The sequence below is a fragment of the Lygodium microphyllum genome, chromosome 11 (genome assembly GCF_053477565.2).
Source record: "Lygodium microphyllum isolate KBCC chromosome 11, Lygodium_microphyllum_v1.1.10, whole genome shotgun sequence".
NCBI classification, from domain to species: Eukaryota; Viridiplantae; Streptophyta; class Polypodiopsida; order Schizaeales; family Lygodiaceae; genus Lygodium; species Lygodium microphyllum.
Window position 1 is genome coordinate 158,314,473 of NC_141145.1, and position 25,007 is coordinate 158,339,479.

Below are 25,007 nucleotides of genomic sequence, written 5' to 3' on the forward strand. Positions count from 1 at the left end.
ATTAGGTGCATTTAATGCGCAAGTTGACGAATATGCGACTGGATGAGTCAAAGCTTGCACCTGAGCACTTGAGTGCATTTACATGGATTCTAAATCAGCTCAAAGATGCAAATTTAGACTTTGATGATAGGTTGAGGGCGATCTTTTTGATCATGACATTGCTTGACTCTTGGGAGACCTTGGTGGTTTCACTCAACAATAACCCCAATCTCTCATATGATGGGGTGAGGGGTACTATCTTGAATGAAGAAATTAGATGTATGTGTAGTGGAGAAGGCAACAACTCAGCTTATAATAAGAGAATCAAGAGCAAGAGCAAAGGAAAGGAAAAGAGTGACATTATTTGCTATCACTGTGGTCTGAAGGGCCACAAGAAACCTGATTGCAGGTATTATAAGAAGGAATAAGAGAGAGAGAGAAGAATGCAGGAGATAAGAAAAAGAAGGAGGGTAAGATAGATGCATCTAAGGTAACCAAAGGCAAGAAAAAGGTCAATGTGGCTTCTAGTGTCGTCATAGAGGAGCTTTCAGATACAGAGGTTGACGTATTATGTGCAATTGATTATGATCTTCTTGTATGTCACATGCAAGATATGCAATTTACCAAGGTTGATGTGATTGATGCACTTTTGTTAGTTGATGATGATGTCACTCAGACTCTAGTGCCTCTTTCCATGTAACTCCTTCTTGGAGTGTTTTGATATGTTTAATGCAGGCAGTTATAGAAAGGTGTATCTTGGAAATAACCATGCTTGCAGCATTGATGGGATTGGCAATGTACACTTGTCTTTAGACAATGGGCCAGAGCTTGTGTTGAAAGATGACCCTGGCATTAAAAAGAGTTTACTATCTGTTGGTCAGCTTGACTTGCATGGCTACACCACACTATTTGGTTCTCATCTATGGAAAATGGAAAAGGGTTCCATGCTGATTGCAAAAGGAACCAAGAAGGACACTTCATATTGTTTGCATTGTAAAGCCTTGAATGGCAAGTTTCTTGCAGTTGTACAGCCACTTGAAGTTATGGCATAAGAGATTAGGCCATATGAGCCAAAAATGACTTGATGTCCTTACCTCTCTGAAGAGGGTTGATGGAAAAGGCTCTAAACTTGAATTTTGTAATGAGTATCAGTTTGGAAAGCAAATAAAAAATTCCTTTTACTCTGGTGTCTCGCGTAAGTCCAATGTCTTGGACTTATTGCATTGTGATGTATGTAGTACACCTGTAAAATCGTTGGGTGGTGCTACATATTGTGTCTCATTTATTAATGACTGTTCCAAAAAGATTTGGGTATACTTGTTGAAAAAGAAAGTGAAGTGTTTGCTGTTTTTAAAACTTTTCGTGCATTTGTGACCACTCAGACAGGTAGAAAGCTGAAGTGCTTGAGAACTGATAATAGGGGTGAGTTAACATCTACTAGATTCAAGTCCTTTTGTGACTTGCATGGAATTAAGAGGGAGCTTATAGCCCCTTACAACCCTTCTTCAAATGGGGTAGTTGAAAGATATAATAGGAATTTATGTGAAAGAGTGTGGTGCATGCTGTCCATCGCTAATCTCCCTCATGAATTTTGGGAAGAGACACTCAAAACCGCGGTTCACATTTGAACCTCTCCAAATAGGTCCTTAAATAATGGCATCCCAGAGGATGTTTGTTCTGGCAAATCAGCCTCATATGACCATTTACGGATATTTGGCTGTGATGTTTTTTGTGCATGTTAGGGATGAGCTGAGGAACAAACTTGACCCAAAATCCACCAAAGGCATTTTCATGGGCTATGGTGATGAGGGTGAATTTGGCTACAAAGTGTGGTTACCTTAGTCCAATAAAATTATTCGCAACCGTAATGTTGTGTTTAATGAGGCAAATTTGCTGAAAGGTACTTTAGCCTCTAATTGAGATATAAAAAAGATAAACTTTCACAGTTTGTGGCCACCTATTACTTCAGAAAATGAGCCTCATGGTGTTGTATCACAGACTGAAACTAATGATCAGCCGATTATTTTTGAGCGAGATGATGATGGACAGCAACTAAAAGCACAACGAGGTCATGGATATCAAGATAGACTTGTTGATTGTGAAACTACAGGTGCTTGTAATGAAAATGAAGGTGTTGTACAGCATGAACAGTATCCCGAAAATGACTTACATCAGCCAATAAATGTAGAAAATAATATACCTCCAGATGTAGACCCAATTCCTAAAAATGTTGATCATTGGGTACACATGTCTACATGCGTAAGAAGGCAACCACATAGGTTTGACCCCTCCTTGTATTTTGTGATGCTTTTTACAGATGAGGGTGAGCCTGTTGCATATAAAGAGGCCATGTTATGCGAGTTCAACAGTAAGTGGAGCTAGCTATGGAGGAATAGATTAAATCTCTATATGCAAATGACACTTGGGATCTTGTGTCATTGCCCAAGGGAAGGAAGCCACTTCCAAACAAATGGGTGTACAAAGTAAAGATAATTGATGGGAAACCCAAGTACAAGGCAAGACGGGTTGCCAAAGGTTATGCACAGAAGGAAGGGAATCGGGATTGAATTCCAAGAGGTTTTCTCACTTGTTGTGAAGATGACCACTCTATGTGTGTTTTTTACTCTCACTATGTATTGGACTTAGAGCTGTATCAAATGGATGTAAAAACAGCTTTCTTGCATGGTGATATTGATGAGAAAATCTACATGAAACAGCCCGAGGGCTTTGTAGTTCCTGGAAAAGGGCAAATGGTGTGTAAACTAAAATGTAGCCTATATGGATTGAAGCAAGCACCACGGCAGTGGTACAAAAAGTTTGACACTTTTATGCTATCTGATGAGTTTACACGTAGCCATACAAATCATTGCTTGTACATGAAAAAGGATAAAGATGGCAACCCCATCATACTTGTTTTGAATGTGGATGATATGTTGCTAGCTAGGAAAAGAAAGACTAGCTTGGATGTTCTAAAAAATCAACTGAAATCAGCCTTCTCATTTGAGAAATGTAGAGCATATTCTGGGCATGAGGATTTGTAGAGATAGAATGCAGAAATTGTTGTTTTATATCTCAAGAAAAATACATTGGAAAGGTAGTGGACAGATTTAACATGGCTGAAGCTAAGCCTTTTGGGGTACCCTTACATCCTTGCCTTAATCTTAGCAAAGCCAACATTCCAAAAGATGATGTGGAAGCAAATGCTATGAAGGGAGTCCCTTATGCATCAACCTATGGCTCTCTTATGTATGCTATGGTTGCTACTCGTCCAGACATTGCTCATGCAGTGGGAGTTGTTAGCAAGTTTATGTCAAATTCTGGCAAAACACATTGAGAGGTTGCCAAGTGTATTCTTAAATACCTCAAGGGTATACAAAGAAAGTGTATTTGCTATGGGCAGGGTGTACTTAGTTTGCAGGGTTATTCAGATGTAGATATGGCAAGTGACTTGGACACTCGTAGGTCCACCACAACGGGTATGTCTTTATAGTTGCTGGTGGGGCTATTTCTTGGTGTTCCAAGTTGCAGAACATTGTTGCACCATTGAGTACCACTGAAGCTGAATACATATTAGCTATTGAAGCTTCTAAGTTGTATGGTTGAGCAAACTTGCGAAGGATCTCGGTGTGTCTATGGGTACTGCAGTTTTGGGATGTGATAGCGAAAGTGTTGTGTATCTGGCTAAGAATGCCATGTATCATTCACGCACAAAGCATATAGATGTGGGATATCACTTCATGAGATAGATTTTGAAAGATGATTAAATCACATTGACCAAGATTAAAACACAAGACAACCCTACAGATGTTCTCACTAAAAGTCTAGGCAAGCTCAGCATGAGCATTGCATACGACTAGTGGGAGTTGGTTAGAGGTTCATATCGAACCTTTAAGTGGGAGGTTGTTGGGATAAAGGCCTGGTTTAACCTCCATGTATAGTACACGCACATTGTACATGTGAATGCACCCTTACGTGCCCTAAGTATAAATACATTTTATTCTTTGTGTACCAATACATTGTTGATACACTCATATCGCATCGTACTTTCACTTTGCTCTCACTCTCTTGAACCATCACACTCTCACGCTCACTCCTCCTCGAACTTCTATCACTCTCAGTTGAGCTCCAATAGTGAGTTTACTGTCACAAATTCTCCCCGGTTTTGTGCCTTTTACTCAGCTTTGATTGCCTTAAGGCATACCAAGACACTTAAGTGGGACAAGTTGGTTCATATGGTATTGGATCAGGAGAGGCAACTTAAGACACTTAATTCTCCAAAGTCACCAGCTCTTACAAGTCAAAGCTCTTAGAAGAAAGGGAAGGACAAGTAGAAGAAGGATGATGAATTCGAATAGTCGTCTACTTTTCACACGTGTCATAAGACACATCATTGGAAGAAATATTGCCTTGACAAGGACAAGAAGAATGAAAAGAAGGATAAATCTATGAAGGACTCAAGAGTGGTGGTAGCTTTCTCATCAATAGCATTTCTTCATCTAGAAGTTATTGAGTATTTTGCACTGGATACAACATTGATGGGCCCTCGGACTGGAGAGTGGATTGTATATAGTCATGCTACTTGCCATATGACTCCTGCAAATGACATTGTTGCCCATATCCATTCAATGTATGGTTATATTCTGATTGGTGATAGCTCTTTTGTTTCTATACATGGGCATATTCTAATTGATGATAGCTCTTCAACTCCTATAAATGGCAATGCTCATACTTCAAAGGTTGCTTGAATACCAAGCATAGGCTACCACTTTCTTTCTCTAAGCAAAATCTATGGGCTTAGCCTCATAGTGGAATTTTAGGTAGATCTTTTTGGCTTCATGATGGCAAGTCCAAGTAAGTGGTGTATCAAGGGCAAGAGGAGGATAGTGCCTACAAGATGCAGAGTTCCATAGCCCTTCTATTCTTCCTTCTTCCTTCACAAACACAAACCAAGCTATAGGATGCTCTGACTCATGAACAGCTTGTTCCTTGTTTCCTAGATGTTGGGGTGAGCCATTCCCCTTGTGTATCCCACATTCTAGGAAACAACAACATGATTCCATTTGTGGCAATGCTTCTTGACATGATATTGAACCTATGGAGCTTATTTCCACTTATATGTATGGACCTACAAGTAATAAGTCTCTTAAGGGGAGTCTCTATTTCACGCTAATTGTTGATGATTTTGGCAAGATTATTTGGATTTCTTTTTTGAAGTTGGAGTCAGAAGCTTTCTCGCATTTTTAAGATTAGCTTATCTTTGAGGAGAATTATTTTGGGCGTAGAAGCTAAAGATAGTGAGATCAGATAAAGATGGACAGTATATTGCAGTAAGATGGCTTGTTTTTATGTGGAATGAGGGATTCATCAAGAGTATACCAACATCAACACTTCTCAAGAAAATGGTGTCTAGGAGTGCAACAACAGAGGTCTTATCAAGATGTCTCGGATGATGATGAAGCATCTACAAAAACTATAGTGTTTCTGGGATGCAAATGTTGCCACTGTCATTCATATCCTAACTAATCACCCACCTCATCCATTTCTGATACGAGTCCTTTTGAGGCTTATTTTGGACTAAGGCTGATGTGTCTTAGTTCACAAGTTTCAGATGTGATGCCAATGATGACATTCCAATAAAGGAATGTGACATATTTGAGTCAAAGTTCAAAAAGCAAGTGTTTGTTAGCTACAGTTCCAAGTCATAGGGATATTGTATCTATGGTCCTGTCTCTCATTATATGTATACAGTTGTGATGTTTAGTTTGTTTAGTTTCAGTCTACAATGGGGGTTGAGGAGAAAACTGCACCTTCATCTTTTTCTTCCTATCACCCTTCTATAAAACTGCAAATGCCTTATCAGGGCCACCATATCGGGATAGAAGCCTCTCCTATAAACTCAAGGGTGTCTCATGCTCAAGAAGAATGGAGGACATTTGATAAAAGCTAATTGGTATCGATGATGTCTAGGCCTGTAGAGCATTGGCTACTCTATCAAACTCCGAAGGGAGCTTATAGAGTATAGTCCCCACTAGAGCCTTTGCAAGATAGACTGCATGTGTGAAAGCTAACCTTGCAATTGTATAATACAAAATAAAAAAGACTGAATAGTATACTTTGATTCGAACTTTATTTATTGGAGTCGGCTATAAAGAGTCACTTGTCACATGACAATGTGGTCCAACATGGCCAGTTGGCTACATTTAATGCAAATAGACCACCTATTTTTTAATTCTTTTTTTGGCCAATTTTAGGCTTTTCGTTGCCTAATCTCTTTCACTTTAGACATGTGCAAATTAAGAGATTTTTTTATTGTTCATATGTGCATAGCCCTTTGTATATACCCTCTCTTCTATATTCAACATTTTATTTTCTCTAGTCTTTAATATTCTATTGTCTCTTTCTCTCTCTTCTTTCTTTGTGTTTAGTGTTATCATTTAGTTTAATCATATGCTTTTGCATTATAGTACTCTTAACACCCCTTTAAATCTTACAAAGTATGCAAATGTCCAAGAAAAACAAGTATATGCGTAAGCACTATTCCATGCAAAGATATATATACTTAAGGCCTTAGAAATCAAGTATCCTGAACTCCTACCAGCTCAACTAAGATTCACTTTATATATGCCACATAATAGGACGACATTATCTTTGCCTTGCAAAGGATAATGCTCACAAAAAAATGCATTAAAACCATGTACTAAAGAAGTTATAGACTAATAAGTTGCACACAACTTCAATTTATGTATAGTGTAGATTTATACCAAAGTATTAAAAGTATCAGTAAAGATCAAATAGTAAAGTATACTGCCAATTGATTACTTACTATTGTGTGTGACCTAAACAATGAAGAACCATAGTACTTGAATCATGTTAGTAGTATCTTCAAAACAATCGAGTGAGGAATAAGCATCTTACCATTGCGTCTTCAAAAGTATATGTGATGATGCATCTCTTTATATCGGTCCTTTCACAATTGTCCAGTTTTTCTTACTAGCCATATATTTTGTAATACTACATAGATATACACTAGCTCAGCATCTCTTGATAACTCCTAAAATAAAAATAAATTAAATTTCAAAGCAATTTAGAGCAGTAAAAAATTCTTGTTAAAACTAAACTCATGTCCAAAAAATGAGATTGACATATCACAAATCTCTCCTACAAGAGACCATTCGTGTATATCATGCACATAGCCTTCTCACGTTATTATTACCCGGTTGTATGTTTTGTCAAATAGTCCTAAGATGTAGTATAAAGGCAATCTTCTTATGCACATAAATTGTCACTCTTACCACTAAGTATACACAAAATAACAATATTAGTTATCTTTCAAAGATAATCCAAAAAACAAAACATTAGAATGTTTTCTTAAACTTGAGGTAGGTAATGTAGGACTTGCTGAAGTAGTCATATGCTCAACAACACTATTAGATGCAACATCATCATTACTATTGCTAGAGGCCTTCCCATTTTTTAAAATATACACACTGCAAGAACCATCGGAAGAAACTTAGCTAAGCCAAACTTCTCGAGCATATCCTTGTCATATTACTTGATCTACTTAAACTCAACTTCTTTGGTGGCCTATCCTTGATTATAGCCACATGACTCTCAACGTCACAAAGAGATTTGCGATTCGTAAGAAAGTTCCTTAGCATAATCATAACTCGGAGGATCTTTACTACCTTTAACTCTATCCTATGAAAATAATTATCCAATCTTTGTAATAAAATTCAATCGTAGTATTGCAATAGTTCGAAGTATATGCCACAGGAATGCTAGTTATCTTTGTGTCTCAAAAAAAAAATCAGATAGCAAAAGTTGCTTCTCTTAAGCATTCACATTCTACAACAATTTAGTAAATATTTTTTGAATCTTTTGGTTCATGAGATGTGTAACTCTGTGCATGTAATCTTTACAGTCAACGATAAGCTTGGATATGTGAAAAAAATCCAATTGCTGTTGGATAACATTGGAGATGGACAATGAATCTAATTTCTACTAGTTTTCCAAGTGCTCTATGAGCATTTGCAACTTATCCTCCTAATTGTCGCAATTCTTAATTTTCAATAACGTTGAAGATTGGACCATAGCAAATAGATTGTTGATATCCTTACTGTTAACCTACTAGGAAACCTTGAAAATATACCTCGAGGTACCCTATTCTTTTGTCATATCACTGCGAATACATTATCTGAAAGTTCTCTGTAAAAAATTATTTAACGACCATGCATTCGTAACCTGTATAGAGAACAACAAAATACCATGTATAACCCAATATTATTATTATTATCTCTCTCTTCCTCTTCATCTCCCTCTCCCTCTCCCTCTCCCTCTCCCTCTCCCTCTCCCTCTCCCTCTCCCTCTCCCTCTCCCTCTCCCTCTCCTCTCTCTCTCTCTCTCTCTCTCTCTCTCTCTCTCTCTCTCTCTCTCTCTCTCTCTCTCTCTCTCTCTCTCTCTCTCTCTCTCTCTCTCTCTCTCTCTCTCTCTCTCTCTCTCTCTCTCGCAAGTAGATCAAGGAGTTTATTGCTTATTCTATAGTACTCTTGAACTGTCTTACTCATTGGATAGATCATGTAATTTTTTAATTTTAAAAAAATTATTCTTACTCTTTTCCTTCCCTTCTATTTCTTTTTCTCTCCAAATAAAAAATAAGATTTTATATTATTATTTGACACTATTAAAAAGTCATCCTTTGACACCATTAATATTGCTTTCTAGGAATGTTCTAAGAAAAGCTTTCTTTGGACTTGATCCATGTGCGTATACTAAGAAATACTGTCAGCGTTCTTCTTGAAAAGCAACATTGATGGTGTTAGAAGAGAATGATTTTTTAATAGTGTTACAGGATAAGGTAAGAGCTTATTTTCTATTAAGAGAGAGAGCGGAAAGGAAGGGAGAGTGTGTGTGTGTGAAGTAAGAATAGCTCATTTTTAAATAAAAACTTCAATGATCTATCCAATCAGCAAGATGTTTAGAGAGCACTACATAAAAAACAATAAACTCCCTGATCTATGAGAGAGAGAGTTTTTTTTATTATACATGGTGTTCTACTATTTTGTGCACAGGTCACCTATGCATGGTCGGTGAGACTAGTTTCTTACAAAGAACTTTCAGACAAAGTATTTACAATCATATAATAGAGGAACATGGTACCTTAAAACATATTTTCAAGGTTTCCCAGCATGCTGATAGTAACGATATTTGTAGTCCGTGGACTATGATTAATCTCCCACGTTACTGGAGATTAGGGATTACGGAAATTGAGAGGGTAAGCAATAAATGTTTATAGAGCACTTGGAAAGCCAGTAAAGAGCAAAAATCAAATTTGTTGTACATATCGAACATTATCCAATAGCAGCAATTGGATTCCTTGCGCATGTCAAAGGTTATCGTTGACTGTATGAAGTATATTCACTGAGTTGCACATCTCGTGAACGGAAAGATTCAGAAAATATTTAGTAGACTGTTGCAGAAGGTGAATGCTTAAGAGAAGAAATTCTTACTCTTTGGTTCTTTTTTTAGATACAAAGACAATAGGCACCCATGTTACACATACTTTGAGTTGTTGGAATGTTATGATCGAATGCTATCACAAAACTTGGATATCTATTTCCATAGGATTGAGTTAACAGATTCTCTAATTCTATAATGTTCAGTCTTAGAAACAGAGCAGCAACAATAGGATTATGTTGATAAAATTTCTTGCCAATGGTAAATCTCTCTGTGATGTTGAGAGCCATCTGGTCATATTAAGGATAGACAGTAAGGGAGTTCAGCTTAAGTAGAATCAAGTAATATAGAAAGGATACACTTGAGAAGTTCGGCTAGGCTAAGTTGCTTTTGATGCTCATGGCCGATGTGTATGTTCTAAGAAAGAGGAGGCCTTTAGCAATAGTGACAATGATATAGAATTTGATAATATTGTTAAGCATACGACTCCTCTACCAAGTCATGCGTCGCCTACCTCAGGTTTCAAGAAAACTTCTGCTATTTTGTTTTTTGGATTGTGTCTTTAAAAGATAACTAGCATTGTTACTTCGTGTGTTCTTAGTGGTGAGAGAGACATTTTCTATGCATAAGAAGATGCCTTTATGCCATGACTTGGGATTGTTTGATAATCTACAAGGACTAAGAAATAATAACTTGAATAAGGCTATACACATGACATGCACAGAGGGTCTCTAGTGGGAGAGATTGGTAGTACATTATTGTCATTTTATGGAGACGATTTCAGTTTTAACCAGAACTTCTTATTGCTCTAAATTGCTTTGACATTTGATTTATTTTTGTTTTAGGAGTTATCGAGAGGTGCCAATGTAGTTTATAGCTATGTGATTTTGCAAAAAGATATGGCCAGTAAGAGAAGCATATGACCAAATTAAACAATAATACTAATTACAAAGAGGGAAGAGCGAAAGAGACAATAAAATATTGAAGACTACAAAAAATAGAATGCTAAATACAGAAGAAAGTATGTACAATGAGCTATGTGCATATGAACAACTAGAAGATCTCTTAACTTGCATAAGTTTGAAGTAATGGAGATTGGACAACCTAAAGCTTAAAATACCGCATTGTCATATGGCAGCCTGGCTAGACCTACAAAGTTGGTGTAAAAGGTTGTACAGATAGCATTGTTGGGAGAGGAAGATTCCTCTCTTGGTTTGCTATATCTCATGACCTAGAAAGAAATAAAAAAGACCTATATTAGTCATCTCAAACTTCTTTTGTAGTGCCTCCTTAGTTTGCTTGATCACTTGGGCATAATCTTGTGTTAAAAAGCGATCATCTACAAGAGCACAAAAAACATGTCCCCTTCATTTGAAACGTGATATACAAATTTGGATTGGAGGTAGATCTTATTAGCAACTATATTTGTCATGCCTAGTCATCTCATGTGCATGGGCCTCAATTTGAGTCTGTGTGAGTCAGATGAGGACTTTTTGATGTAATGTGCCCGTCCCTCAATTTGTGGGACACATCTTAGCAGCCCATCGAGAGATCAATCTAGAAGATGCCACCGACACTCCCAAGGAATGACACGAGGTTTGCCAACTAGGGTCTCTTGAGTCTGCCCCGCAAGGGAACTTATCCAGCCATTCCCACTAGGATCGACCTGAAGTCAGGGTTCCTAGCAGTCGAATCTTCTTAACAGCTTCCTAGCGTCGGTCTACAGCTGCTCCACTTTGCATAGATACAACTGGACCCAAGCAGACTCATACCGCACTTGGTTCAAAGAGAGTGGGAAACGAGAGGGATGCATCGCTCGACCTCTCTGCCCATAGGGCATAATCCCATTCCGGTCCCCTAAAATGGTATGAATCAGGGTTTTAACCAACATTGTCTAAGGTCATCGTCCGTCCTTCCCTAACATTACTTGTTAACATTTCCTTTTGAGGAAAGCTCTGGGCTAACCGAGACCACCCTTCCGTAGGATAGACCTATTGGTCACATCCACCACGCTTCCCTCGGGTTTGTTTTAGTTATCTAATTACCTACCATGTTATGTTTGGCACATAAAAGCAGCTTCCTTAATTAACCCGTTAGTCACAGGTTCCTTTACGTAATTTAGGGCACTAACACGAAGACAAGATAAAACAGGATCACACTTAACTTATCTTAAGATTAATGTTTGCCGCCTGCCCATACAAGAGAATTAAGTGTTCCTTTCTGCCTCCGGAGAAAAATCCATCCGTCTCCCGGTAATAAAACCTGAAGGTTTTATCCTCCCAAGATTCTTCCTTGTAACTAGTATCAAGGCCTCGAGATCCCATGTCGAGTCACGTAGAACACTTGTGTAGGACCCGGAAGCATTGGGATTTATGACCAGAGCTCCCACTGGCACCCAAGCATCCTCCTACTCCAAGTAATTTCCACGGAGAGACCTCTCACGGTGGGTTCGGTCCACATTCCCGGTGTAGATTCATAACCCCCTTGGTTAGGGTTTGGCAGCTCGCGGGGGGTAGTTAGCGCCATCCTTCCTTAATTATTCCGTTAGGGAATCAATCACAGCTGAAGCACCCAACTTACAAACAATTACTAAGGAAAACATCCCTTTCAATTCTAATCAAGAAAAAATATATATATATATCATTTTTCTACATCAAGCAATCACTTGCTTATAAACCACTTGTCCTCAATAGGGATCTCTTCTTACAAAGGCAACCAGTCAATTCACTTAGAAATATTCTTCTCGAAACGTCCAAGCATAAGCCTTGATCAACGTTCCATTTAGAGTTAGCTTATTAGCCTGGCTTAAGCCTGGAGGATATTCACTTCCAGTAATTGAAAACAACTCACAAGCACGTGTGTTTAATCACTCGACTTCTTTTGAATCCCTCTTTCCCTTGGGTTTTTCTCTAAGGATCCAAGTCATGAATCCTTGATTTTTTTGCACATCTTTTAACATACTTGGTATTGTTTAAAGCACGTTAAATATATTGCATGACTTGTCATATATTCTTTCTATCTTCTCTTAGTGCGATACTATGCAGAATTTTCTAATTAAACTTATCTCTCATGCATAAGGTGCGTTTATTATATTAGTACAACCTAAACAACCTTTTAACTCTTTTCATATCTAGCAATGAATACTTGTTCCTAGAGTGCAGGGTCTCATGTGACTTGAGTATATAAAGTTTAAACTCAATTCACTTATCGCCTCTATGCTCTAACATAAGTAAAAGATAATCATATAATGTATAAAAATCTTTCCTTGTAAGCGATCCATGAAAGTCTAAGAACATGCTAGTATTCTAAATGTAATTTTACCCTAATATTTCATGCGGTCTCCAACATAAACATTGGTTGTCATAGGATAGGATAAACTATTCGTGGTATACAAGATCAGGATCTATCTTTTGCATGGAATGCAAGATAGATGGCAAGTCCTCTATGCTTATGTGCAGTTACATCCTATGAATGGAAACTAATATTTCATGTATTTATTTTAATCAAAGGAATAAACCATGGACTATAGTTAACAAATCATACACCAAACTAAGTGGAAGTCTATCATTTTATGTGACGTATTATGAAAACCTTCTCATTTCATGTGGCGGAATGAAATCAATAGATCTTCCTTGGGCCAAGGAGAACCTGGTTTTCCGAGATGGGGTCTGGAGTTGCGCTAATTCCCGCATTGGCTATACTCAGTGCTCCATTATTGGCCGCAATTCCAACAGCTCCAACTGTACCATGAATTCAATCAATAGATCTTCCTTGGGCCAAGGAGAACCTGGTTTTCCGAGATGGGGTCTGGAGTTGCGCTAATTCCCGCATTGGCTATACTCGGTGCTCCATTATTGGCCGCAATTCCAACAGCTCCAACTGTACCATGAATTCCATCTATACTTGTACCCTGAGCATCTAGGGTAGCTCCCGCAGTCTTTACTCCTTCTTTGCGCTTGGGGGCCATGGTAAGTAGCTGGCCCAATAACTCTCACTCTTCCTCCCTTTCCTTCCTTTTCTTCTCCTCCTCTTCTCTCCCTTCTTCCTCTCACTCTTCTCTCTCACCCTCCTCTCACTCTTCTCTCTCACCCTCCTTCTCTTCCCTTCTCCTCACTCTTCTCTCTCACCCTCCTTCTCTTCCCTTGTCTTTCTTCTCTTTCTTCTCTTCTCCTCACTATTCTCTCTCACCCTCCTTCTCTTCCCTTCTCTTTCTTCTCTTCTCCTCCTCTCCTCACTCTTCTCTCTCACCCTCCTTCTCTTCTCTTCTCTCACCCTCCTTCTCCTCTTGAAAGATGTCTCTCCATCACCCATCGATACCTCTCCAACCCCTTATCGCCAGCCACCTTGATGGCCGGGTGGAACTATGGGATAGCCTCCTTCTCTTCCCTTCTCTCACCCTCCTTCTCCTCTTGAAAGATGTCTCGCCATCACCCGTCGATACCTCTCCCACCCCTTATCGCCAACCACCTTGATGGCCGGGTGGAACTATGGGATAGCCTCCTTCTCTTCCCTTCTCTCACCCTCCTTCTCCTCTTGAAAGATGTCTCGCCATCACCCGTCAATACCTCTCCCACCCCTTATCGCCAACCACCTTGATGGCCGGGTGGAACTATGGGATAGCCACCACCGATCTGTCTTGCACTTCCTTTACGCGGATCACGTCATGAGGGGGTTTTGTTGAAGTCAACGAAGAATGGAAGTGCTGACGTAAAGGGAGGCAAGGGTGGTGTGCTTTAATAACCCGATTGGGGAAAAATCCTGACGATGGGGGAGAAAAAGCATGTCGCTGATGAGGTATGCCTCTGCCGTAGGCGCAGAGGACAGGGTTCTGAGACCGCACCCAACACAGGGAGGAGAAGAGTCTCGTGAAAGCCAAGAGGAGCCGAACCCCCCCAACCTACAGGGGAGGAGGGAAAATTTATAGGTGGAGGGGGGGAGAGGTGGCACGGCGGTACCACTCGCCACCTGGGCTACATGCCCCCTCCCTTTACCACATGGCTCTCTCACTTTCTCTTCCCGCCATGCAGTCGGCAGGGAAGAGAGAGGGTTTTTTTTAAAGAAAATAGAAAAAATAAAATAAAATTTCCTTGGGGGGTCGCATGGGGATATTACATTTGAGCTCTAACAGGTTTGCCATGTATTTTGATGGGTGATGATACTCATTCTAGAGTGGCTATCTGGATGTACTTTTTTGTTTGTTAGATTGTAGTGTGTTTCCATGTGTAGTTTTTGCATTTCGCACATTGTCCATACCTATTGGACATTGTTCTTACCGATTTGAATTTTTCGTGGCCATCTAGCAATTTTTAGACATTTATTGTACCACAACTAACATTAAATACTGATCCGCCAATATTTATGGTATTTTTAAATTTTAATCGATCAATTTAGGATTTTTTTGGCTATTTATAGCCATTCTCCACTTGGGAGTCATCTTCCTTCTTCCTTGGCAAGTGCACACTCCGACTCCGTTATCTTTCTTCCTCTTCGATATTATTGGCATCATTATCCTGATCTGGTTCTCTCATTGATGCTTTGGGTTGCGTGCAAGGATTGATCAGTCCATTATCATTGTATTAGCATTCTTCTTTAATCAGTTCAGTATTATCCGTGCATCTTCTGCTTACTCTCTCTCTCTCTCTCTCTCTCTCTCTCTCTCTCTCTCTCTCTCTACTTATCTTTGTGTTCGTATTTCTCTTCCATTGCGCTTTCACATGGTATCATCGCCTAAGTGAGGACACAGTCAGGAGATTTCTTGCAAAAGAGCAAGTTTTCATTATGGAGAAGCAGCCCAGATTTCCAAAACTCAAAATTTTAGCCAGTGTTTAGAGTGTTTATAGCCCAAACAAGTGGTTCACTGCCCGTTTACATCCCCAGGCAGGCAGGCGATAATCTCCAGAAACCTAGAGGCATCAACTTTTGCGTTTTAACCAAAATGCAAATTTGTGTTTTGGGCAGGTGCCCACTTTCTGGTACAGGCGTTAGCATATTTTTGCACGTGACAGCTTCCTCAGCCTTGACAACTTTTTGCTGTGGGCAACAATTTTTTGTGCAGATGATAGCTTCTTGGTGTTAGGTGACAATTGTTTCTCTGTCAAACATAGTTGTTTGGGAGATTGTAGGTATATATGAAGATGTCCTATCACCAATTCTTTGCTGACTAAAGGATGAGCTCTTTATTCCTCCCTTTGAGAGGGAGAGAGATTTCCATGCTAGTTTACGCGATGAATAGAGGTCACCTAGCTTGTTTGTATGGAATCTATCTCCTCTCCATTCTCTCCATGTTTCACAGAAGGCCCGTTCTACTAGCCTTCATATGCCATTCATGTCACCCTCTATAAAGGTGCCCATGCTTTCTTTATTGGGTCTTCATATTAATACTCAGAAATCTACACTACTCTTTTGTACCGAGAATGATCTGCAGGCCTTGGGCTGGCATGGAATTGTGATCTCAAAGGGAAATATAACCAAACACTTGGGATATCCTATCGGTGTGGAGGTAGCTCCCCATGCCTTACGGGATTGGATGGCCTCCCAGATTCATGACAAATTCATGTACTAGAAATCTCAAGGTTGGCCTTTACATGTCAGACTTAAAGTTGCTAAATGTATTATGATTAGTACGATATCGTTCTTTCTACTACTGCTTCCCAGGACTAGGAAGTCCCTTTTGGAATTGGTTCAGCCTATCAGATTCATGTTGTGGAAAAAGAAAGGCAATCGTTTGGGACAGGTGTGGATTTCGTGGCAGCATGTGACTATGCCTAAACGGATGGGGGGTGCAACTTTGTTGGATGTTAATTTGCATATGACAGCCTTGAGGTTTGCCCTTTTGTAGACTTTATGTGTACAGAGTCATCCTTGATCAGACATTACTAAAATTTTCATTGAAAAAACTGGCATCTCTCATGATAACACGGTTATTCATGCTTCCTGATGGCATGTGCTTAGTTCCTCGAGGCCTATTAAGGTCTCCTAGTCTTTTCTCCTTTCTCATTTGATTGCATCTTGGCAGGAGATCTTACATTTTTTAGTTTGGCGCCCTCCTGATATTTATAAGGAGGTGAATTTGTTGCAAGGAGAAGTATTGGCATTCTCTAGGTTGTTAGATTGGCCGGACAAAGACTTGCGGAGAGTCAAGTTTAATCGGATGGCTCGTTTGGCGTTGCAGACAGTTTTTGATGGTGCTATTTTTGGGCAGTCCCATCTTTATTCTTTTCGACGTATTCATCAATACTTTCGGGTACCCCGTGGATATTGTGAAATTTGGTCATCCATACAAGTCAAACTTTAGAGGTTCTCTCCTTTGCCTATTCTACAGCTATTGTATCCATGGCATGACTAGATGTTTGTGCTTCCGGATGATTTCGAGAAGAGGTCTGCTAACCAGATATATCATCAAATGGTGGAGGCCAAGAGATGGGTCACTACAAAGGTGAATAAATTATGACATATTAGGGATGGCAAAAAGAAGTGGCAGGAAAGATTCATTCAGCTTTGGAAGTCCAAGGTTCCCTATCAGGATAAAGTCTTCTTGTGGAGATTGTTGATTGGTGGTCTTCCAAGTGGAGAGTTGTTGCGTGCTCGAAAGATCTTTGCTGGTCGTTGTGTATTATGCACTACATGTGATGAAACATTGCTTCATCTTTTTGTCTCTTGTCCGGTTGCTCGGCAGATCTGGAGTTTTATTTCCTGCATGTGATTCTTGGCGGCTCAGCACCAGATAACAGCCCGTTCATGGATTATGGGAAAGTTGCCCTCTGTGTCTTCTTTGCATTCTGATTATTCCTACCTTTTCCATTTCCTTAGATGGACTACCCTGTGGCATATTTGGCGTACTCAGAATGCCTTTTTTTTTTATTCAGTTTCGGGCATCCATGGTCATGTGGCTTGTGTTCAATGTTTAGTGCTATGGTAGATTTCTTCTATGATATCAGCTGACCTAGTTCTTTAACCTGGTTCTTCCTAACATTGCTACTCCCTGGTCGGCTATCGTTCGCTCTACTCTAGTTGTCCTTTTTGTGTGGTTTCTTTATGTTAAAGTCCTGATAGTCTTTTGTCAGTCTCTCTGATGATCTGATGGTTTGATGTACAAAAAGTAAGAGATACAAAGAGAATGCTAACCTGATGGTCTGATCTAAATATTTACTGCTTAATTGAATTATCTTCACACAAAAAAATAGAGAACTCTTGCAAGTACTCACAAACTAAAAGATAGATTGATAATGATAAGTGAAAAACAGTGATAGGGCCTGAATATATAGGCTAAGTTGTGTAGCTAACCCTTTGATCCTTATTTAATGCTAAGTGGTGTAAAAGGTGTTCACACCTAAGCACACACTTTTATACACAATAATGTGTGTTCAACACGAGGAAAAATAAAGCTAACACCCTCATGTGATTTTGGACTTGGAACCAATCCTACTTTGTGTCAAGAAGTAGCCCACCATGAATCTAGATGTCAATCCTAGGTCGAAGATTTCAAAGGCTACCAAACATTTAGCCAATACAAAAGGGAGGACTCTCTTTGGATTCTTTGCACCTATATGGCAATGGGGTCACTAAGAGGACACCCAATTCCACCACACTCCCTTGTCAAACAATAGAAGGGTACCATTATAAAGATGGAGACTTGATGTTTCGATTGGAGAAAAGGAAGCGATCCTCAACCTCCTCTAGCCACATGGCCTGTCTTCTCACAAGTGCCTACTTGCAATCGGTTAATGGACAAGTTTTTCTCCATGGATGGGCCTTCGTGAGCTTTGAGCTTGCTGTGTGGAAAAGAGTAAGGGCTCAAATCCCTTTTCTCACCTCACCTCATTCTTGACAAGGTGTGTGCTGAAGCATTGCTGAAAATTCCTCACATGTTGGATTTCCAAACATGGGCCTAGTACCTGCCATTGTACTGGCCCCCTTACCCTATACCTATATAGATGAGGCTTACCTACCCCACCTCACCTCTCTCTCTCTCTCCCCCTCTGGCACTAAAGAGTTGTGAGGGATGGCTGCGTCACTCATACTAGAAAGCAAGAGAAGGAGAGGTAGCCATGCCCTTCCCCTTCATTGAAGAAGATAACCCCTTCCATGCCTTACCCTCTGCCTTGGCCGAAGAATCTGGATCAGAGTTGGAGGATGAGGATAACTCATTGGAAGAGTCTATATCATGCTTCTTCTTCTCCTTCTTCTTTCTTTAAGTTGCTAGTTCCTTGCAATCCTTGCATAAGTATCCCTTCTTTCCACAGTGATAGCATTGCGCCTTCATCTTCTTCTTCCTATCACCCCTCTATAAAGCTGCAAATGCCTTATCATGGACACCATGTCGGGATGGAAGCCTCCCCTATAACCTCCAGGATGTCTCATGCTCAAGAAGCATGGAGGACATGTGAGTAAAGCTAATCAATATCGATGATGTCTGGGCTTGTAGAGCATTGGCTACTCCATCAAACTCTGAAGGGAGCTTATAGAGTCCATTCCCCAGTAGAGCCTTTACAAGATAGATTGCATGTGTGAAAGCTAATCTTGCACTTGTGTAACAAAAAATAAAAAAGATTGAATAGTATACTTTGATTCGAACTTTATTTGTTGGAGTTGGCCATAAAGAGTCACAACTCCCATGGTTGATGGAGCCTCATATAGCATCTATAACTTCTCCCACACATTAGAAGCTATATGACAAGAGGGTAATAGCTGGAAGGACCTCTTTAGAAATGCATTGAAAAAGTGAAAATTAGGCACGGGTATCATCAACCTCCATGAAAGAACTACTTCCTCATAGTTGTTGCAATCCCCATCATCAAGAATATGATCTCATATCGAGGTATGCATAATAGATCTTGAAACCACGTGCCATACGCACTTTTGCACAATCCAAGCCTTCATGATGGCACTCCAAGTTAGGAAATCAAGATCATGAAGCTTATTATCAGTTGAGCACCAAGGAGGCGCAAAGGGAAAGGATCCAAAGTGAAGATGTAAGTAACTATCACCCAGCATTTTGAGAGTGGAAACCCTACAAAAGCAAATGCTATTGATGAAAACACATGTAGGAGCAGCATTAATTGTAAAGAATCAGCCTGTAGAATGGTTGCCTCAGCAAAAGGCAGGGGCTGCTGGTCAAAACACGGATTTTTGGGGCAAAAAACAGGCCATACAGCAACAGATATGAGTTGCCCAAGTTGGAAAGTAGGTGGCAGCAGTTGTAGAAGATCAACAACAGCAATAAGACGTGATGGCAGACCTACAGCAGTATTAAACAGCACCCTAGGACTGAACATGGATTTTGATACCATGCCAAAAGTGGGTGCACCAATGGAAGCACAAGAATCTGCTGTAATAAACTACACAACACAAGAGAGAAGAAAGAGACTGCAAAGGAAGAGAACCTACGAAGATAACTCAGAAGAATGCTTGGAAAATGGAATCCACATACCAAGACATAAGACAATCAAATACAATAATGAGTCATAGGCTGAGTGGGTAGCTGAGTGGCCACTGGCACTAGCTCGTTCTCTCCAACAAGACTTGTAGATGTCAAAGTATGTTGAAGATGATAACTTAGGAGAAGGGAGCCTAGCAATAAAATAGCCACTAAACATGAGCAGGTCGGCCACCATCTAGCCCCTAGAAATATGCAATTGGCCAGAATAAAGAATGTACCCACCTACTGCACATGCATAGACTCACACATGAACTGACTAATTTGCTAACATAATGATGGAGGCCATCTTGGCGTCTTATGGTCTAGCTGAGTTTGTGACTGAAGCCAATAGCCATCAATAATTGACTATGTAAGGCCAAAGCTTGACACTCTTTCTTAGGAAGAGAAAAAGCTATTGGAGAAGTTTCAAGCACATTGGGACAAATTGAAATGCCACATTCATTGGTTCCTATTTCTCTCATGCACACTTGCTATACATGAGATATGGTTGGAGTTGGACCACCTTTATAATAGGACAATGGTTATGAAGCAAGTGTCTCTAGAGGTTCAAATGTGGACTTTAAACCTAAATAAGTTCACGTCCATGCGAGAGAACATCAACAAGCTCCTGCGATTGTAGATGCACACTTAAAATGCAAGCAAGGTGATTTCATCCAACGGTGACTTTGCTATCACAATTTCTTCCTAGATTAGTGCCTTTTACTCTGCTTTGATCAACCTGGGGCATACTAAGATACTTGAGTGGGAAGAGGTGGTTCCTATGGTAATGGATCAAAAGGAGCAACTTAAGACACTTAATCCTCCAAAGTCGGAGACTCATAAAGGTCAAAGCTCCCGAAAGAAAGGGATAATGACAGGAAGAAGAAGGATGATAAACCCAATAAGGACAAGGAGTCTACTTGTTGCACATGTGGTAAGACAGGTCATCGGAAGAAAGACTTCCCCAACAAGGACAACAAGGATGCAAAGAAGGATAAATCTATGAAGGACTCAATAGCGGTAGTGGCTTCCTTATCAGTGGCATTTCTTCCTCTAAGAATGCAACACTGATGGCTCCTCAGACTAGATAGTGGCCCTTCCTACCATATGAACCCTTCTCCAAATGGTATTGTCCATATGCATCTGATGCATTAAGATATTTTGACTGGCAACAACTCTTCAATTCCTAAACAAGGTAAGGTGACATGCAACTTATTGCGGATGGGCGGTACTCATACTTCAGAGGTTCTTTGCATACCAAGATTAGGCTACCATCTTCTTTCAGTGAGTAAAATCTGATGACTTGGTCTCGTTGTGTAATTTCCTGCAAAAAAAAATTGGGTTCTTGATGGCAAGTCTGCCTAAGCTATTACATGCTTGGTTCGGCCACCTCAACTACGAGGGGCTTGTGACAACTTGTTCATCCATTGCGAGATGTTGGGCTGAGCCATCTCCCTTGCGTATCCTGCATTCCAGAAAAATAGCAGTGTGATTCCATTCTCAAGAAGGCTTCTTGACAAGTTACTAAGCCCAAGGAGCTTGTTTCTACTTGGACTTAGTTTCTAGCGCAAGTAGTTTGAGCATGTGGGTGTATACATAGGTGTGTGTGAGTTCAAACCTTGGTAGGGCTGTTAGCTACGAAAGATACAATATGGACCATTATTTGCTAGTCCTTCCACTTGAATAGGCTAAAAACAACTTCGCCCTATTGAATCCAAGTCTTGGAGCTTCCAATTTCTGGCACACTTTCCGAGGCTGCTGCTAAACCCTACTTTCTATTGCAAATTAGGGTTTACAGCAGAGAAATCTGAAATTTCTCAGCCTCCAAGGGTCCAAATGCTGAGATCTTCGGAGCAAGGCTGTGAAATGGCTGAGAGATGAGAGGGAAAGCTGTAGAGAGAGAAAATTTAGAGTTTTGCCGCGAATTATGACTTAAAAATCAGTCAAATGCAGCTGCCGCCCTGCCATAACAGCATGTAGATGCAAAGAACTGAAGAAAATCAGTATAGATGCTGTCACCTACTATTGATTGGTCTTCTTCTATCCCTAGCTGCCTTAGAAGGTCCTCCAATGGCTGCAAATCAGACCAGCAACCTCTCCTCCCTCTCTCTTATTGGCTGAATCCACTAAAAATGCCTCTCTCCAATCCCTAAAGACGTTTTTCAGTCTTCCATGGGCATTTTTGACAAGTGGCAACCTTCCCAAATGGTTTTTTCAACATTTTTCATACTTAAATATTAATTTTCAATCTTTAAATAGTGAAAACTAATCTAAATTTTATTTCGGTGCCCTAGAAAATAATCTGACTGGCTAATAATTAAATTCGTTAGGCAACTTTCATTCCCAAGTGTCTCTACACCATCTTTGACCATTAGATTGTGGTTAGGTACCATTGAACGCCACTTCTCTAGTGTCACCAACTGACACGTATGGCCAAATGAATGACCTAGACCAATAGCTGGCACCAAATACTACCAAGTACCTGTGCGGTATATCTTATAGCAACTTTTGCCTTTGACATCCCATGATTTCTTTGGATCCTGAGCTCGTAAATTTACTTTAATCCCAATTGTACCTCACATGTGCAACATTTACTTAATCATGTGATTGAAAAATTAATCCACATGTTAAGTGAGGTTTCAAAAATACATGTCCTCATGACAGCCCTTCTCTCGAGCCCATCAAATCAAGGGATTGAGTGGTATCCCGGCAATGGAACCATGAAACCAACCTTCTTTTTGTGGACGGGTGGTAAATCCCTAATTATAACTTAAGTACACCAATAAACAATTAATGCAAATTTGAAAACACAAATTTACCTACTGATCTTGGACAATGCACAACTGATTGGCCCCAAAATTTGCGCCCCTTTTGGTATTTCTTTAGCTTTATTGAAGAAAAAGTTGATTTACAATGGGATTCTCCCAATCCCTTTTGGTATTCCAACTCCCCTTGCTGTACAAAATCACCAGCAAATGTTTAATCTAATTTTTCCCTTGATTCGTGCAATCAATTGGCATTCACTCGCTTTGAAGGAGATGGAAAATGCCCCAAATTCAATCATTTGCTGGTCCTTCCGCTTAAATAGGCTAAAAACAACTTCAGCCCTGTTGAATCCAAGTCTTGGAGCTTCCAATTTCTAGCACACTTTTTGAGGCTACTGCTAAGCCCTAATTTCTACTATAGATTAGGGTTTACAACAGAGAAATCTGAAAATTCTCAGTCTCTAAGGGCCCAAATGCTGAGATCTTTGGAGCAAGGCTGTGAAATGGTTGGGAGATGAGAGGGAAAGCTGTAGAGGGAGAAAATTCAAAGTTTTGTCGCGAAGAATGACTGAAAATCAGTCAAATGCAGTTGCTGCCCTACCACAACAGCTTGTAGATGCAAAGAACAGAAGAAAATTAATCATTTACTACTGCTGCCCTATCTTAACAGCATGTAGATGCTATCACCTGCTATTGATTAGTCTTCTTTTGCTCCTAGCTGCCTCAGAAGATCCTCCAATGGCTGCAAATCAGACCAACAGCCTCTCCTCCCTCTATCTTGCAAGCTGAATCCACTAAAAATGCCTTTCTCTAGTCTCTAAAGACGTTTTTCAGTCTTGCATGGGCATTTTTAACAAGTGGCAGTCTTTCCAAAAGGTTTTTTCAACATTTTTCATAATTAAATATTAATTTTCAGTCGTTAAATACTAAAAATTAATCTAATAATTATTTCGATGCGTTGAAAAATAGTTTGACTGGCCAATAATTAAATTGGCTAGGCAACTTCCATTCCCAAGTGTCTCTGCACCATCTTTGACCATCAAATTGGTGTTAGATACCATTAACGCCACTTCTCTAGTGTCACCAACGGACACTTATGGCCAAATGAATGACTTAGGCCAACAGTTGGCACCAGATACTACCAAGTACCTGTGCGCCATATCTTATAGCAACTTTTGACTTTGACATCTCGTGATTTCTTTGGCTCCCGAGCTCGTAAATTTACTTTAACCCCAATTGCACCTCACATGTGCAACATTTACTTAATCATGTGATTAAAAATTAATCCACATCTTAAGTGAGCTTTCAAAAATACATGTCCTCATGATACCCATCTCCCCAAAAAAATGATTTTTTACAATGGTCCAATATGGACTTTAACGACACCTTTGTCCCTACAATCTACATTGCTAGCATGGCTACTATTCAAACAGATCTTGCCTTAGCTAGCCATTAGAGATGGGTGGTGTCTCAACTAGATGTCAATTCTGCCCTTTTAAATAGTGATTTGATGGAGGAAATCCATATTGAAAAACCTCATGTATACAAGTTAAAGAAGGCTCTTTATAGCTTTAGTCAGGCTCATCTTGCATGGAATGAAAAGATTGGTTCTTTTGTTTCCAAGAAATTAGGGTATTACATATCTGTGAGAGTGCACAATGAAAGAAAAACACGAACACAGAGAGAAGCACAGAGAGAGAGAGAGAGAGAGAGAGAGAGGAAGCAAAAGATGTTGGAAGAATATTGCTACTTAATTCAATTATCTTCACAAAGAAAGAAAATACAGCACTAACTAAAGAAGAATGCTAATACAATGATGATGGACTGATCACTCCCTGCATGCAACCCAAAGTGTTAATGAGGGCACCAAATTAGGCTAATGATGACAGCAGTACTACCAAAGACGAAGGAAGACGACAAAGTCAAAGTGTGCACCTACCAATGTCAATGAAGTACGTTGATGAAGATTGCGAATGAAGAAGCTCCTCACGATCTTGGGAAACCCCCTTTGAAACACTAGGGGCTAGGAAATCCACAGCCACATCACCGAGATCATCCCCCTTTGAAAGGGATGGGGGATATGAAGGAACCACTGGAAGAGAAGGTGGGGGGGTCTTGCATAGTATGGGTCATTAGCCCATAATTAGTATACATGAGGCTCTCACGAATGTGTGTGGTTCTTTCGAGATCACTACAGACCATCATTTAGCGACAACAATTCCTCAGGAGGTTCATCAACCAGTGCATCACAGTGTGTATCACCAACAGGTAGAAAGCCAATACTCTTGCTACTCTACCTCAACTGAAGTCTTTGGAATATCCATCAGCAAGGAATCTAGTAGAGAAGCAATCTTCTCAATAGTAGGGGCCTTAGAAGCTGGAGGCTTCATAGG